Source organism: Corvus cornix, chromosome 7 (assembly GCF_000738735.6).
Source record: "Corvus cornix cornix isolate S_Up_H32 chromosome 7, ASM73873v5, whole genome shotgun sequence".
Classification (NCBI taxonomy): Eukaryota; Metazoa; Chordata; class Aves; order Passeriformes; family Corvidae; genus Corvus; species Corvus cornix.
The window spans coordinates 27,144,079-27,152,099 of record NC_046337.1 but is presented as its reverse complement, the minus strand read 5'-3'; positions in this window follow the sequence as shown (position 1 = coordinate 27,152,099).

Below are 8,021 nucleotides of genomic sequence, written 5' to 3'. Positions count from 1 at the left end.
CTGATAACCAAATCTCTCTGTTCAGTCTGCCCCAAAAGAAACACAGAAAATGCAACCCACCCCTGGCACTGCCTGCACACACAGGAGAGAGGGGGCAGACCCTCCACAGAGTTCCAAGCCATGATTTTTATTTCACCAGAGTGAGCTTAACTGGACCCTGCCCAGTCTCATCCTTGAGCCTACCACCACACAACTGGCTCTGCCACTGCTTCATCAAAGCAGTCTGAGATCCACATGGACCCTATCCTGTCTTCAGGTGCTATTTGCATATTAGGAGGTTTGTGTACCTGGGACCTGGCACTGCTTATGCTGTCCCCCAACTAGGCAGGAGAAAACCAATTAATTTCTGTTTCTGGAGCTGTCAGCCTAGCCAGTCTAGCTTGCTTGCTTGTTCCATTTGTGATTTTGTTTTTTAAACAATAATGCTATTAAAATTCACTATATGAGCAGTATAAAGAAAACTATATAGGCCCTGATCAAGATGCTTTCAATTTCACTGTAGAAGGCTTTGAATTACCTTTTTAAACTGGATCCAATCTTCACAGATATTCACATGAAATCTCTTTGACAGAAGAAATGAATAAGGTACAAGCCACATCTCCTTATAAAATTTGGTATGAAGTAACACATCAAGCATTTATCAGAAAACATAAACAAAAATTGCATTAAGCGGGTAGGTAATCAGCAGACCTGGAAAAGGGCTTGCAAGTCCAAAAGCTTATCTATTCTCTTTCCTCCCAGTTATATTGGTCAGTCTAATAAGCCAATCTGCTTTTCCCTACAGATTTTTCCTTGCACAAACTTGGACTTATTTTTTCCAACAATATGCTGGTCATTCCCCCCCCCGTATAACCCTTTGTAGTTTGTGCAGATCATCCAGATTAAACTCTACCCCATCACATTGAGGAGAAAATGAAATTTTCAGTGAACTTGCAAGAAGGGCCAGTCCTGAAGACTTGGGATACAACAACCACTGACTCCGAACTGAGGAAGCAGGTTTTACCTAATAAGGTCTGTGGATCAGAGCTAGCTAGATTAAACAGAGACAGGTATGAAGGAGAGCGGGCAGGGAAACAGACCTTAAGATAGAGGTTTAAACAGGAATGCTTACACTGGAAGTTGTGCATGATCCTACACAAAGGTTAGAAGATGAAAACTTGTCTAATTCACTGCAGAGGATAAAAAAGGGGACAGAAGATCAATATTGTCTGTTTAGGCTACTTCTCTTTCTTGACTTGGGCTCGCTTTACATACTCGCAATTTTAAAAGAAGTGTATATAGTGAAGCCTTTGAAACCAAGCATATGAAATGCCTCACTTTTGCTGCAAACTTTCTTATGCATCAGGCATCATCATCGTAAGTGTAGGCCTGTGAAGAGAGTATTTTTGCTCTCACTGTTTTGCTGTGTCCATCCCTGGAGCTTCACTTGGTCTCTCAAAACACTAAATTTAAAGTCTACTTAGTAACAGTGGGAAGATTATTTCTACCAGTCGCAGTTCAGTCCAGGTCTTCAGTATGGTGTTACTGGCAAGGCTGCAAAACCTGAGAATACAAGCTGAGGTATCAGGATCTGTTGCCTCAACACAGTTCTTATATAAAGAGTTGGCAATAAAACTCAGCAAACTTAGGAGCAATGCTTGAAAAGAAAAAAGTCTTAAGATTATCTCATAAAAATAGTTATTTCTCTCCCCACACAATTTCACCCACTTCAATCATCATTACTCTGAACTGCAGAACTTTGCAACAAAGCAAACACTTGAGTGACAGCAGAAGGGTGGGGAGCTAATTTATTTATGGGTTTGGTTTTTTGTTTTTTGCTCTTTTTTTTACAGGAAGTTCCTGAAATGAAGACTAGTCATTTCAATCTAACAAATAACTTGTGAGTTAATAGCTACTGGAAGATTTTTCAGGATTTATGGAAGCAACAATTCTCTACAAGAGTTAGATTAGAAGGAAGAGGAGACCATCCACAGTGCAGTAGCAGGAAAACATGACTGGGGTCCCTGTCACTCTAGCCTAATATGTAAGTCTGCTACTTTGCAATCAAAAATCAATGACCGCAGTTATAAGTGCTGTGCTGGACCTGCATATTGTGTAAAGTTGCCCATAAAATTACTCATGTGCATAAGTAGTTCCACATGGTTCAGTGGGTCTCATTACTTAAATGTTAGCAGGGGACTTAGGTCAAGATGCTGCATTCCTAAAACCAAAGAGATTCCCGCTGAAGTGATTAGGAGCATCTCATTTGCCAAATAGAAAGAATTCTACAGGTATTTGTTTGAAGCATGACACGAATTTACCTTAGCCATAATTCCACCTTTCTCTAATGTTTGCAGGAAAAAGTTGAGTGCAGAGGTATTACTGACCAAAGCAAATTTCAGATCTGTATTTGCACCAGAAGTTACATTTGTCATCTGACCAAATCATAAGAAAACAACTACTCAAATTTCTGCCTCTCAGACACACACTTACTGGTTCCCAAGAGCATGTGAGATTTTGGTTACTTTTATACATGCAAAGAAATTGTTGCCCTTTTGGAACTGAAAGGTGGACTACATTCAGTGCCAGGTAAATCATATTGTTTGATCAGTGAGCAAGTGCTGCAACAGTGAAATGTGGTAAATTAAGCCAACATCCTGCTAAATCAGGGACTGAACCCTTAGTGTTATTCACTACGAATGGATCTATTGGATTATGGGTCATTAGTTCAATCACTTTTAGCAAGTACAACCAAATTGGAATGTTATTAAACGTTTATCTTCAGAGGCAGATTTACTGGTGAAGATAAGGAGATTGTAGAGACTCCATTAGCACTGCCTATTTCAGCATGCATTCCAGTCATAAGCACCTTTCATTCATAAAAATATCTCTGGAACCCAAAGCATCCTACAGATGTCTGCCTTTACATGCTGGTGACTGCACCGCAGCACCCTCCAGACGCTGACCGGTTATTTCCAATACACATTTTTTGATAACCTCTTGCTGCTTTCCTACTCTGTGCTGTCAAGACAGCAGGGGCAAACCTTTTTTAAAAAACGCAAATCAAAAGCTGGATTTCCCAATATTCAGTCTGTCCTAAGGACACAGACACTGAGCTTGCTTCTAGCAGCAGGCCCCTCAGTATATTTTGAAAACCTGAGCAATTATTATACGTCTAAATTTCTTGCGCCCAAAGGTTTATTTTAACTCTTACCCCGGGTCTCCATGTCTGACCGCTGTCTCCTTCTGACCCCCACATCGACTGGAGGAGGAAGGCGCAAGGCAAAGATCAGGGCCTGCCTGTGAGCCCCTTGGATGACTTAGAAAAAACCAAGACAAAGAAATTCTCCCAGATCTTTTGCAGGTCTTAATCGCAGGTCTTGAAAAGGCACTCCAAACAATCTGTAACACAATGGCACCAACAAAAGTAGCAGAAAGAAATCTCCCTTTACAAGAATGGTTTGTCAGGACAAGGACAGAGAAAGAACATTGGAAGAGAAAGTGGAACAATTTACCACATTGGCTGTAGAGAGAAATGGTTCTTACTAACGCAGACGAAGTCATCACCTACTTGCTAGGAAAGAAGGGCAGATACACAAAAGCAGTCTCCTTTCCCTCTGAGGTCAATTTGGGATCTTTAAAACTTTACCTGGGCCCCTCACGTGCCATTCAAAAGTAAGGAAGTAACTACGCAGAGAGTTTTAACTAAGGAGAATTTTCACCCCCCTGGTCTATTGTTTCAGCTCCTGAAGACAATAACATTTGTCACTGCTACAGTTTACACTCCTCCATATTTGTGGTTTCCACACAAGAAGTCCAAATTATTTAAATTTTCATTTAAAGGTCAAATTCCAGAAGAAAATAATCACATGAGAAAGCATGCGTTGAGACACTTTTTGTTGCGGGTTCTGAACAAGAATGCAACCACAGGCAGAGTGTAGTTAGCTACCTTTGCCTTACCCTGATTCTGATCGTTTCCTCATTGCCTTGAAAGAGGGCCTTATCCTGGTTTTAAAAGCTGGGTTTGACACTATGAAAGAAGTAAGAAGCTTACTATAATCTCAAATTCTTTGCATTGATGGGTAAGAACTGGAAATCTGGGCAGTAAGTAGAAATTGAGCCTATTTTAATTATGATTAAAACAACAAATCTCATTCTACCATAACTGATACATGACTTACAACATCAATAATTGCTTTTGTTACAAAATAATTGTGACAACCAGGTTAAATCAACACTCGAGAGTATGTGTGAAGTATCTATAGAGGAAAACTTGGCCCTGATTCTTGAAGAAGGACCAAGAGCCTGAAGAAGCCTTTTTTCCTAAGAGTGGACCTCAGGCCCTTTCATATCCCTTTAAGTGGATCAAGACTCAGGCAAACTAGATTATTATTCCATTTCAAAATCTCAGACCAGTTTTTAAATAGTTACAGAAATACAAAAACTGCACCTTAGCCAACCTTGTGATATGAGGGACAGCTAGCAGAAAAAGAGAACAAACCAAAGCACATTTCCCCAGAATCAACTCTTGAAATTCCCCGAAAGGTAGCAGATTTCACTGCTGAAAAGTGCATTTTTATGGAAGGGTGTTGGCTCCGTTATCAACTGCCATGCCCTTACTAGCTCTTAAAAGTAGAACAAATGTTAGGAAAGGTTTTATGACTGAATGGGGAAAGGCAGGAGACAGACTATTAAAAAAATCATGGGAAGGAGTTAGCACAGAGCCAAAACAATCTTGCAGCTGCATTACATTATCCCAGTGGGAAGTTGCCAGGCTGGCAGCAAAGTTAAACTCTGCATTCGTGAAAGGGAAGCACTGATATCACCAGCTACAACTTGCATTAAACGAGCTTCCCACACCTCAGTGCCAATCGAGCTCAGTCCTGCTCTGCAACAATTTTGCAGTTCCAGCCTTGGGCCTGTTTTACACATAGGCTACTAGTCAATCCGAACAAGCTATACATCCAAACAAACTATACATCCACGTAATGATTTATAATAAGGCTTCTTTCAGACCATCACAATAAATAGTGAGGATTGTTGTATGTAAGCAACAGCTAGCAGATAGTACTTCTCTGCAATCTTCTTCCCACCCCAAGACAGTCTGAATGCAAGACTTAAAGTCTATATCCCAGACAAACTCCCATGCTATTCACTCTAGTTATTTTACAGTACCACAAACGTACACAGTACTTTTAAAATTACAAAACAGAAACATTTTCTTTTCAAGCTGAGAGAGTTTACCATATCTCAGGGTAACAGCTTTAGTAAGGGAATTTATAGAAGTAACTGGGGTGAGAAGAAACATCTTGGAAAAGTTTCATAAGGTAAAGCAGATGAAGAAGCAGTACCATGGATAAATATCAAAAGGATAGGCTATGCTTAGGGTAAAACATGGCAGAAAGCCTGAAACTTTTTCATGTCCTTGTCAGCATAAGAGGGACTCAGGGTGCCGGCTGAATATTTTCTTTCATCTGCAACTGCACCACCACGGTCATCCCCCAGACTTTTCAACACTGTCCAAAACCTACTGTTTCCAGAGACTGACAGAATTTGTTGAGACCTTCCCTGCTGATGGAACAGCGAAGACATGATGCAAACAGCAGTGTGGAACCACAGAATACAACCAACTACTTCTAGTTCTTTATTCTTTCACAGGGACACAGGCTATGGAGTTGGTTTACAGTTGCACAGCTCCTCCAGGTTACACAAGCTCTCAGGGAGGAACAGATGTTAGAATAATATAAATTTCTGTGCCATTTAATTCAAAGCACTTTAAAAACATTAACAAAAACAAACCTTGGGCTATAAAAGCAGATTGTAGATGGGATCACCTCACTAGTGAAATGCAGGTGCATTTGCTGTACAAAATTGCAGCTAATGATTCATGGTGACATTACACCACTATCCAAACCCCAGAAAAGAACGGCTCTCTGAGACCACATTCAGGAGCTTTTATGACTTGCAGTTATGAGAACTATTTCTAATAGTTCAGATATTAAATACAATTCATAGTACATCATGGCTCTGAAATTCTTTCGGTCACCTTCACAGAAAGCTCTACAGTTTTTGGAGAGAGCTGACCAGAAGAAAAGAGTGGGCACCATTCATGTGAGTGAGATGAATGAGAAAGACTCAAGACCTCTTCCTCCACAGTGTATCTTCCCACAATCACATAACACTATCATGCAGCTGCAGAGTTGTATCGGTCACCAGAACAATAATATTTACCACTATCGGAATGTAAAGAACAACACAAAATCCAGTTTATGTAGTCTAAACACATGGTTAATATTCCTATAGGGAACAAAGTCCAAAGAAAAGGACACATCTTTAAAATTCCTCACATTGACCCACATGCCTCAGTAGAGCACTGTTCTTGGTGTTTCTGATCTTTGAACAGTCCAGTAACTAGGCCAGAGTTAACTCATTAGTGCTGGTGGGTGAGTTAAGCAGCCTTTGGTCATAGTTCTGCACTGTCTCCAAACTCAAGTAGGCATTGCATCACACTGCAATTAAATACTTTTTCAACAGCTCTTTCAAGTATAAAAAGGGGGGGGGGGGGGGGGGGGGGGAGGTTATTAATAGGTTATTCCAGAGCAGAGTTTCATGAAAGTGGGACTGCATCGCAAATACAGAAGACATGGAGGCCTTCAGCTGCAGTGAAGGAAACACATGGAGACACTTTACTGTATATTTCTGTAATATATTGGGTCTCCTGCCCTTTATGAGGCAAATGCAGATACACTTCTTAATCTTCACCCTCTCTTCCAACAGAAAATCCCCACAAAGATGCAGAACTACCTAGGCAAATGACTTAAAGATTTTTCTTAAGAACCACTAGGGAATATTTATTTACAGACAAAGAAGGTTCCCAGTTGTTTAGCTTTTATCTTCCTCTTTCCCTCAACAACTTTAGCATTTACAACAGAAATTTGTATCTTTTTTTGCTAGGTTCCATGTGGAAGCACAGATTCCCTGTCAAAAGTAATCAGCCACAAGACAGTAGTGCTGGGGGGAGAATTTTTTTGAAAAATTATATCTGTATTTTTAGAGCTCTGTAAATGAAGATATCATTCGTCTGATACACTGTAGGTCAACTCTTCCTTTCTTTAGTGTTCACTCTTTAGCAACTGAAATCACAAGGCATGAAGTCAGTAGATATTTAAGCTATTTAAATAGCACCAAGGATAAAGGTCATGCCTCTGATGTGATTTATCTTCACAGGAAACCTACCAAATCTTGGAAACCACGACCTTGGAGATAGGAGATTCTGGAGGTTGTATAGATAAGGGGCTGGGGTATTCAAACTTCAGATAGCTTTTTCCAGAGTGTATTTAAATAGCTTAGAGCAAGGTCTTAGGTAAAAACAAACAAACAAAAAACCCCACAACCTTCCAGCAATGTGATATACTCTGGCAAATGCCCACGAAGTTGTAGAGAATTGCTTTCACCTGTACTCGCTGAGAGGCTGCTGTTTTCCCAAGTATTACAGCAAAGAAAATGAGCAGCCAGGTCTTCCAGTAACTGCTGCTTCATGGCAGCTGCAAACTAGCCCAGCAAAGCAAACAAACAAAAGAAAAGTTACAAAATAATAAGAGTAGTAATAATAACAATAGTAGTAATAATAATAATAAAAATGTTTCAACAAAGTAGACTTAGAGGTCAGTCAAACCTAAGAACTGGTGCCAGTGAGAGAAGGGAGAAGGGAAAGCCTGGAGCTCCCCATAAGTATCTCAGGAAATCAGTTCCTAAAGAGGTAGCAGAAATAGGCAACTCCAGCACCACAACTGCACAGCATCAAGTAAGTGTGTCAGCAGATAATTTGGCAAATATTTTTAAAAACTAGTGAAACCAGATACACAGAGAAGAAAGTATCTCCCTGAACTTCTGTGCACATTACTGTACACGTGTGAAAAAGCTTCTCACATGACTTTTTAAAGTTTGACCAGTCCTGTGAATTCTGCTAAAAAAATCTCATTTTTGTTTCAAATTTACTCTATGAAACAGAACTCTGCTTGTGCAACAGACAGCAATAGCAC